At 40.9% G+C, this 7,116-nt stretch overlaps 1 long non-coding RNA gene across 1 annotated transcript; it reads left to right on the top strand.

The window, feature by feature from the left end:
• The first annotated feature begins 13 nt into the window (after positions 1-13).
• Positions 14-4,703, top strand: LOC118175511. Its single transcript, XR_004755000.1, has 2 exons — positions 14-380; positions 2,401-4,703. It is a non-coding gene; the product is annotated as an uncharacterized LOC118175511 (long non-coding RNA).
• The last annotated feature ends 2,413 nt before the right edge of the window (positions 4,704-7,116 follow it).

The raw sequence follows: 7,116 nt of genomic DNA, 5'->3' as shown, positions 1-7,116 counted from the left end.
CATCACACTGAAGTAAAAGCAGCTTTCCATTCTTGGGACTCTTAATTTATCTACACAAAGTTAAATAAACCCACAAGCTGTTCATTGCATTTGAAAAGCACCTCTTTAAATGTCATGTAATTGTTTTGATGAGAAATAGTTGGGACCTGCTGATTCCCTTTTCTTTTCAGTGTTTGTGTTCAAATGATGTCTGATGTATGTGAATATAACAAATGTCTTACTCTTCTGTATGTCTTATTCCTGACAGACTTTCAAAGATGACACACTGCTTTGTAAGCATAACAATAAGTTAATCCTGTGTTCTCTTCTTCAGTCTCTCACGAACTGAAGATCCTCCGGCTGTGTGTGAGATTTCTCCATTAGTATCTTACTTTGGAGAGGTGAGAATAATTATCTATGGAGTTATTTTTAAGAGTGTGCTGGAATGCATTTGATTTCTGTACAGAAATTGGATTTCTTTAGCCTGTGCTTGCTGAGAAATGCTAAGATCGAGGGAGCTAGGACTTAGTCTCTGTGTTATATTTGTGGTTCCCTCTGTGGCTTATTCTTCAGCAGGTTGTTCAATCTTCATTTATCACAAGTTTAGCTATCTGTATAATGAGATTTGTAATGAGTCTGTGCAGTTTCATGAGGACTCACGAGTACTTTGAGATCCTCTGAATGAAATGAAAAGTGCAGAATATTCAAATTACCATATCCATGGGGGCACTGTATACAGTGCATACTAATCTGTGCTAGTCTTCCATAGTGAGAGTGTATGTGCATTGTCTTTAGAGGAAATGCATTTTAGAACACATTTATGAGGTTCATCCCTCGGTAAACGATTCGTTCTGAGAAAACTAATTCCATTTATATGCCTTTATATGTTGGAGAAACAGGGTGTGAAAGAGCAGACTGCAGAAGTTTATGTGTGCTCTGGGGAAGAGCATACACAAAGGTTTACATCTCCACTAGGGAAGAAGCCAGAGGGTTGTAGTTAATGGTATGGAGTCAAGTTGGAGTCCTGTATCTAATGGAGTCTCTCAAGGCTTGGTACTGGGACCAGTGTGGTTTAATATATTCATCGATCACTTGGAGGAAGGAACAGAGTGCGCCATCAGCAAGTTTGCTGATAACACTAAACTGGGAGGAGTGGCTGACATGCCAGAAGGCTGTGCTGCCATCCAGAGGGACCTCAACAGGTTGGAGAACTGGCTGGGGAGAAACTTAATGAAATATAATGGCAAATGTATAGCCCTGCATCTGGGCAACAACAACCTCATACACCAGTGTAAGTTGGGGACTGCCCTGCTGGAGAGCAGTGAAGGGGAGAGGGACCTGGGGGTTCTAGTGGACAGCCAGATGACCATAAGCCAGCACTGTGCCCTTGTGTCCAAGAAGGCCAGTGGCATCCTGGGGTGTATCAGAAGGGCTGTAGTTATTAGGTCAAGAGAGGTTCTTCTCTCCCTCTCCTCCCCCTCTCCTCTGCCCTGGTGAGACCACATCTAGAATATTGTGTCCAGTTCTGGGCCCGTCAGTTCTAGAAGGACAGGGAACTGCTTGGTAGAGTCCAGCACAGAGCCACAAGGATGATTAAGGGAGGGGAGCATCTCCCTTACGAGGAAAGGTTGAGGGAGCTGGGTCTCTTTAGCTTGGAGAAGACTGAGGAGTGACTTTATTAATGTTTATAAATATGTAAAGGGTGAGTGTCAGGAGGATGGAGCCAGGCTCTTCTTGGTGACATCCAGTGTTAGGATAAGGGGCAATGGGTGCAAGCTGGAACACAGGAGGTTCTGCTTAAATATGAGACAAGACTTTTTTACGGTAAGGGTGACAGAGCATTGGAAGAGGCTGCCCAGGGGGCTGTGGAGTCTCCTTCTCTAGAGACTTTCAAAACCTACCTGGACCTGTTCCTCTGTGACATGATTTAGGTGTCCCCGCTCTGTCAGGGAGATTGTACTGGATGATCTTTCAAGGTCCCTTCCAATCCCTAACATTCTGTGATTTTGTGATTCTCTTTTTGCCTGCAGTTGGCTAGCTCATCATAACTGAGGCGTTATAAGAACAAAATAAAAATAAGACAATTTAACCTGACTTTTCTTTGGTAGGATTGTTTTACTAGGAGGTAAGAACACTCTGCTCCATGCTTCACCCTCCCCAGGAAGTTTTGTTCCAGAGATCCATTGTTTTATAGTTCATGAACACCTCTCCTTCAGGAACTGTGGTCATGTGGCTAAAGTATCTCTGTCATCTCCCCATCTCTGTCACTGGGGAGACGGTTGCTGTTGTCTGTCCTTTCTGTGGTCTTTTAACCTTGGGTAGTCAGTCATTCTTCGAGAACATTATGGAGGCTTAAAAATAGTACAGATAACAAGTCTGATCCATTTATAACCTAACTTTACTGTTTTCACACATTCTCAGGGTCTGGAGGCGTGCATGAAGAACAAAGACTTCTGTTCTCCCTTTATACTCGATGAAAGCAAAGCAGAAATGCTAGGAAATTCTTGAAAAGGAGGGAGGACTTCTCCTCAAATCAGATACGTGTCTGTCAGAGCCATTGAAAGAAATGACACTGCTAAAATGTCAGTTATGAAGTGTATTATGTATTATGAAAAATCGCTTTACAGTATCAGATAGTTGGCAAATCCTTGAAGCAGTTGTGTTTGTACAGATGTGCATATGTACCAGTTCTGTTTGGTAACTTTGAAGGGTATGCCTTTTACTTTGGTCTATCTTGTAGACTGATGTGAATGAAGATTAATACCTTCCAGGTACCAAATGGATTTTATATTTCTTATTTGTTATGCATACAGATATGTAACAGTAAATCAGAAATTAATCAGCTTTGCATTCAAGAAGGTTAAATCTCTGCAGTGACTTACTATGTATCTTATTTATATCTTTGTTCCATTTTTTTGTTGTTATTGTTTCTGTTTTTTTTTTGTTTGTTTGTTTGTTTTTCCTGTGTGCACAGCTGAAGAAGAATCAGTATGATGCCCCACCCTGAAAAGTATGGAATGACTTTGTGTACTAGGTCCTCTGTCTCTAATCTTGTGCTGGTTAGTAGACCAAGTTCAGCACATCCTCTAACTGGGTTATGCAGAAGAGTCTCTGTAGGTAGGGATCCTTTTATGTGTAAGTTTTGCTTGAGATTTGGCCTCAGAAGCAGAACAGGCTATTTTGCATATGTAGGCTCAGTGGTGATATTCCAAGAAAACATAACTAAATATGCAGCTCAGGCTGCATACTCTTTACAGCTGTAGTGAACAGTTCTTGTTATTATTATTTTTGAGGGGTTGGAGGTGGGGCAAAAAAAAGGCTGAGAACTGTTTTCATAATAACCTTCTACTCTTTCTGTTTTATGGCAAACATTTATTTTGCTTTCCTTTTTTTTTTTTTTTTTTTGTTTGTTTAATGTATATCCTATCCCTCAAAGGGCAACTCTTTTAAAGTGGCTGAAAGTAATAGGAGGAACATGCTGTGATGGTAGAAAATAGAATTTGATGTGTAATCAAAAGCAGAAAATTACCTTTCTTTTAAAATGTATTACTAACTATAATGTGAAGATAATTGTCAGCTAATTAAGGACAGTAATTGTCAGAACACATGTAGCACATGAACTCAGCCTTGGCTGAGGGCTTCCACGGTGACCATGATACAAAGCTCCTGTTTAGCTCCAGCAGACCTGTGCCATGTGGGCAGCTGCCCAGAACAGAACCTTCACTGAACACACCACATTTCACATTTCACAAAGATTCTTTGTGTGCTCTGCTGAGTGGAACTGGGTGGAGGAGCATGCTATGCTTTTCACCCAAATCGGGTATAAGGAAGGTGATGAGGAAGGTAAAACATTTCAGATGAGGCATCATCTGAAATACCAGGTCTCAGTATCTGTTTCTACTAAGGAATTGCTGATGCTGATATTAAGCATTAATCTTTTACATAAGTGATTTTCTGAAATTCCTCATATGAAGCTGTATTCAGAATGTTGGAGAAGTATTAAAACAGCTTTGAGAGTAATTACAATTTATAAGTAGATTCATGTGTTCCAAAGGAACCATTTAAATGTCAATGGCAAAATTTAAAGATATAAAGTGTATCTAGATATGCATAAGTAATTAGCCTTTTGCACATGCAAACCAGCTAATTACAGTTCTGATTACCTCATTTTGCATGTGCAACCAGTAACCAATTTTTAGTATAAGTTAAGCATTTGTCTTTGATGCTCAATTTTGTAATTTTTTTGCACAATTTTGTATGGGTCATTTTAATTCCTGTCGATCAATTTTTACATCTGAGAAGTAATGGCATAGTATCCTTGTAAGTATTGCTTGTCAATTCAGGCACAGGTTGCTTTAAGTTGCACTGTGCTATAAAGAAAGGATATATATATATTTCATTTATAAACTGCTTTCTCTTTTGAAACTCAAGTATAGCCCATTTTCTATGTGCTTAAATCATATGAACACTGAACTGCTGACATGATTTTTAGAGATTGTTTTCAAGGTGAAACTGAATTAGTATGATGAACACCTTTTTTTTTTTCCCTATGGCTCTTCATGTTTTAAACTGGAACATTAAAAGATTCTTGAGGGAACTTTAAAAAAAAATCTCACCTTCATTGTGAAATGAAAAAAAATAAAATCTGAAATAGAGGGGGATCCCGTAGTGTTCCAGAAACTTTGGGAGACCTAAGCTTTTTCATAATAAATATGATACTGCGATTTCTGTGTGTCTGTTGTCCTTGTTTGTGAGGAGAATACACTTGTCTTTGTCCCTACACATCATGGGTGTTGTCACCACAGCTGCAGGACACTGATAGTGTGCCACTGGTAGTGTGACTGGAGGCTGCAGTGCCCATAATATATTTACAGGATGACATGGAACTCAGCTACATGTAATACCTGAAGAGGTTTGACATTTTGGGATGTGTTTTTCAATCAGAAAGTAAACAGAACACTGTTTCCTCCCCTGCAATTCTGTGTTGTGTGGTTTTGTCTTCTTTCTTTTTTTGTTTTGTTTTTCTTCTTCAAGTTTAGCAACTCAATTTGTCCTCCTTAATTGTGGATGGTGTGCATTTTTCTTTTATTTAAAGTAGACTAGAGTGATCTGGTTCCGAGGCAGGCTTTCACAGCTATTGAGTAGGTAATGAGGTGTGCTAAGCACCGACTGTGGTAGTATTTCTGCTTGGCTTCCAATTAACTGGCACATTTTAAACGGGTCTATTTGTAGAACAGTAGGGGAAGATAGTAATTTTTCCACAAATGACAGATTGTCTTCTTTTGGGGGTTTAGTGCTAAGACAAGTGAGGGTCAAAAGCAGATTTTCTTTCCTTACCTATTTCATCCCATATTTCTCTTTTGGCACCCATACGAGGGTTGCTGGAATTTTTAATGATTTTTAAGCTACATGAATTTGTTGTTTCCTGTGATAAGAAAATGAATGCATGCTTCAGGCTTCTGTTAAATTGTTTCTCTGCTTGTTTGTGCAGAGTGTTCAAATCTCCAAGAACAATTTGCTTAGTTGCTTTATATATTATTATTTTTTTTTTATCATGAAAAGTCCACCCAATTCTCAGCTTTATCTAGAGGACAAACCAGAGGCAGATTCCAAATTTAAAGGTTCATATGATGCATGTTAACTGAATAGTTACAGGGCCAGCACTTAAAGTAGTAGCCATGGCTGCTTCAGTATTTTCTTTCTGTTAGATTGTGAACCTGATATAGAAGTAATCTGGTTCTCAGATGTAGGAGATAGCGATGGATAATACAAAAATGCAGTCATTATGGCTCTAAATTTGTATAATATTAGATGGTACTCTTCCCTACTCCTCTATACCCACTGATAATGACCATCCTCTCTAATGAAGATGCTGACAACTATTTGTGCTGGGTGGGACAGATCACAGTGGGTCTGTGGAGAAGCAGGTAAGGGAATTGTGTGAATCCTGCTGTGTACCAAAATTCAGTGCCAAATCTTCTGAAAGGATTTATTTATAAAACTTACTTTTCCTTACATTCATTCTCTGACAATTTTGTTCATGCATGTTCACACCTGTGTGCTCTCAGGCCAGCATTCTGATAATTATCCATCCAGCACTGGGCGTGATGCAGAGGATGAGAGAATCTTTAGACAGCTCTTCTCTATCCTCTGTGAGTCAACAGAGGTATGGGGTTTGCTTTGCCTGGTGGGCTGGCTGGAGGAGCAAGTGTGTGTGCAGCTTTGCTGCCTTGCTGACATACTCCAGCCAGGATACAATGCTGTGTGGTTTGTGCTGCATCCTTACGCAGTTTTCCAGGCTGGGTGGGAGATGCACCTTCCTGAACTTGACTAGCGGGTGTTGTTGGAAAGGGAAACGGACCGGAGTAACAATGCAACCTCGATGCGAGTATAATCGTCCTCCTTTATTGCAGGTTCTCACAGAGTATATATAGGCAACTAACTACAGCATGCGCCGATAACAACTTATAATTGGTCTAGCTTCTCCATGCACTTGTCTCTAGCTTGTTTCCTCATTATCTCTAATACAAGGGCGTGGGAAGCAGGGCAAAGCCACCTGCGAATTCCTTTCCCACAAGTGGGAATGCATTATTTCAATTATTATTTTTTTCCTGATTACCTCCCACATATACATTTCCACTTAGGTTTCTTTCATGCCAATCATGGTATGATTGTGACTTGTCTTTGTGATAATCCCACACTGTGGAGGAAACTTGAGGGTTCTCAGCATCTCTACATCTCATACCCTGACCAGGCAGCTGAAGATGGAGTCTGACTATGTGGTGAGTGAGAGTACGTAGAAAGTGAGGGCTAGTAAGGGGAGGGAAGGAAATAAATTCTTGCAGCCCTGACACTCCACTGACTCTGCCCAAAAGAACTGGCCATGTCCAAGAACTGGCCATGTCAGGATGACTGGGGGCATTGTACAAAACAGATTGCACTGTGACAGTGGGCAGCAGGATATAACCTGCTCCCCTCGGCGTGCTCGCTGGCATCTGTGTTGCTGCTGCTCCAGTATTTTCTGCTTCGGAACAAGCCTGGCACCCACTGCGCGTGTCACCTGAGGGGCCGGCGCGGTGGGAGAGGAGCGCTGCCGAGGCCGACCTGCCTCCGGCGAAGAGCGACGGACGGCTTCCG

Source organism: Oxyura jamaicensis, chromosome 17 (genome assembly GCF_011077185.1).
Source record: "Oxyura jamaicensis isolate SHBP4307 breed ruddy duck chromosome 17, BPBGC_Ojam_1.0, whole genome shotgun sequence".
Taxonomy (NCBI): domain Eukaryota; kingdom Metazoa; phylum Chordata; class Aves; order Anseriformes; family Anatidae; genus Oxyura; species Oxyura jamaicensis.
Note: the sequence above shows the minus strand (reverse complement) of the source record. Positions and strands in the feature narration are given on the sequence as shown.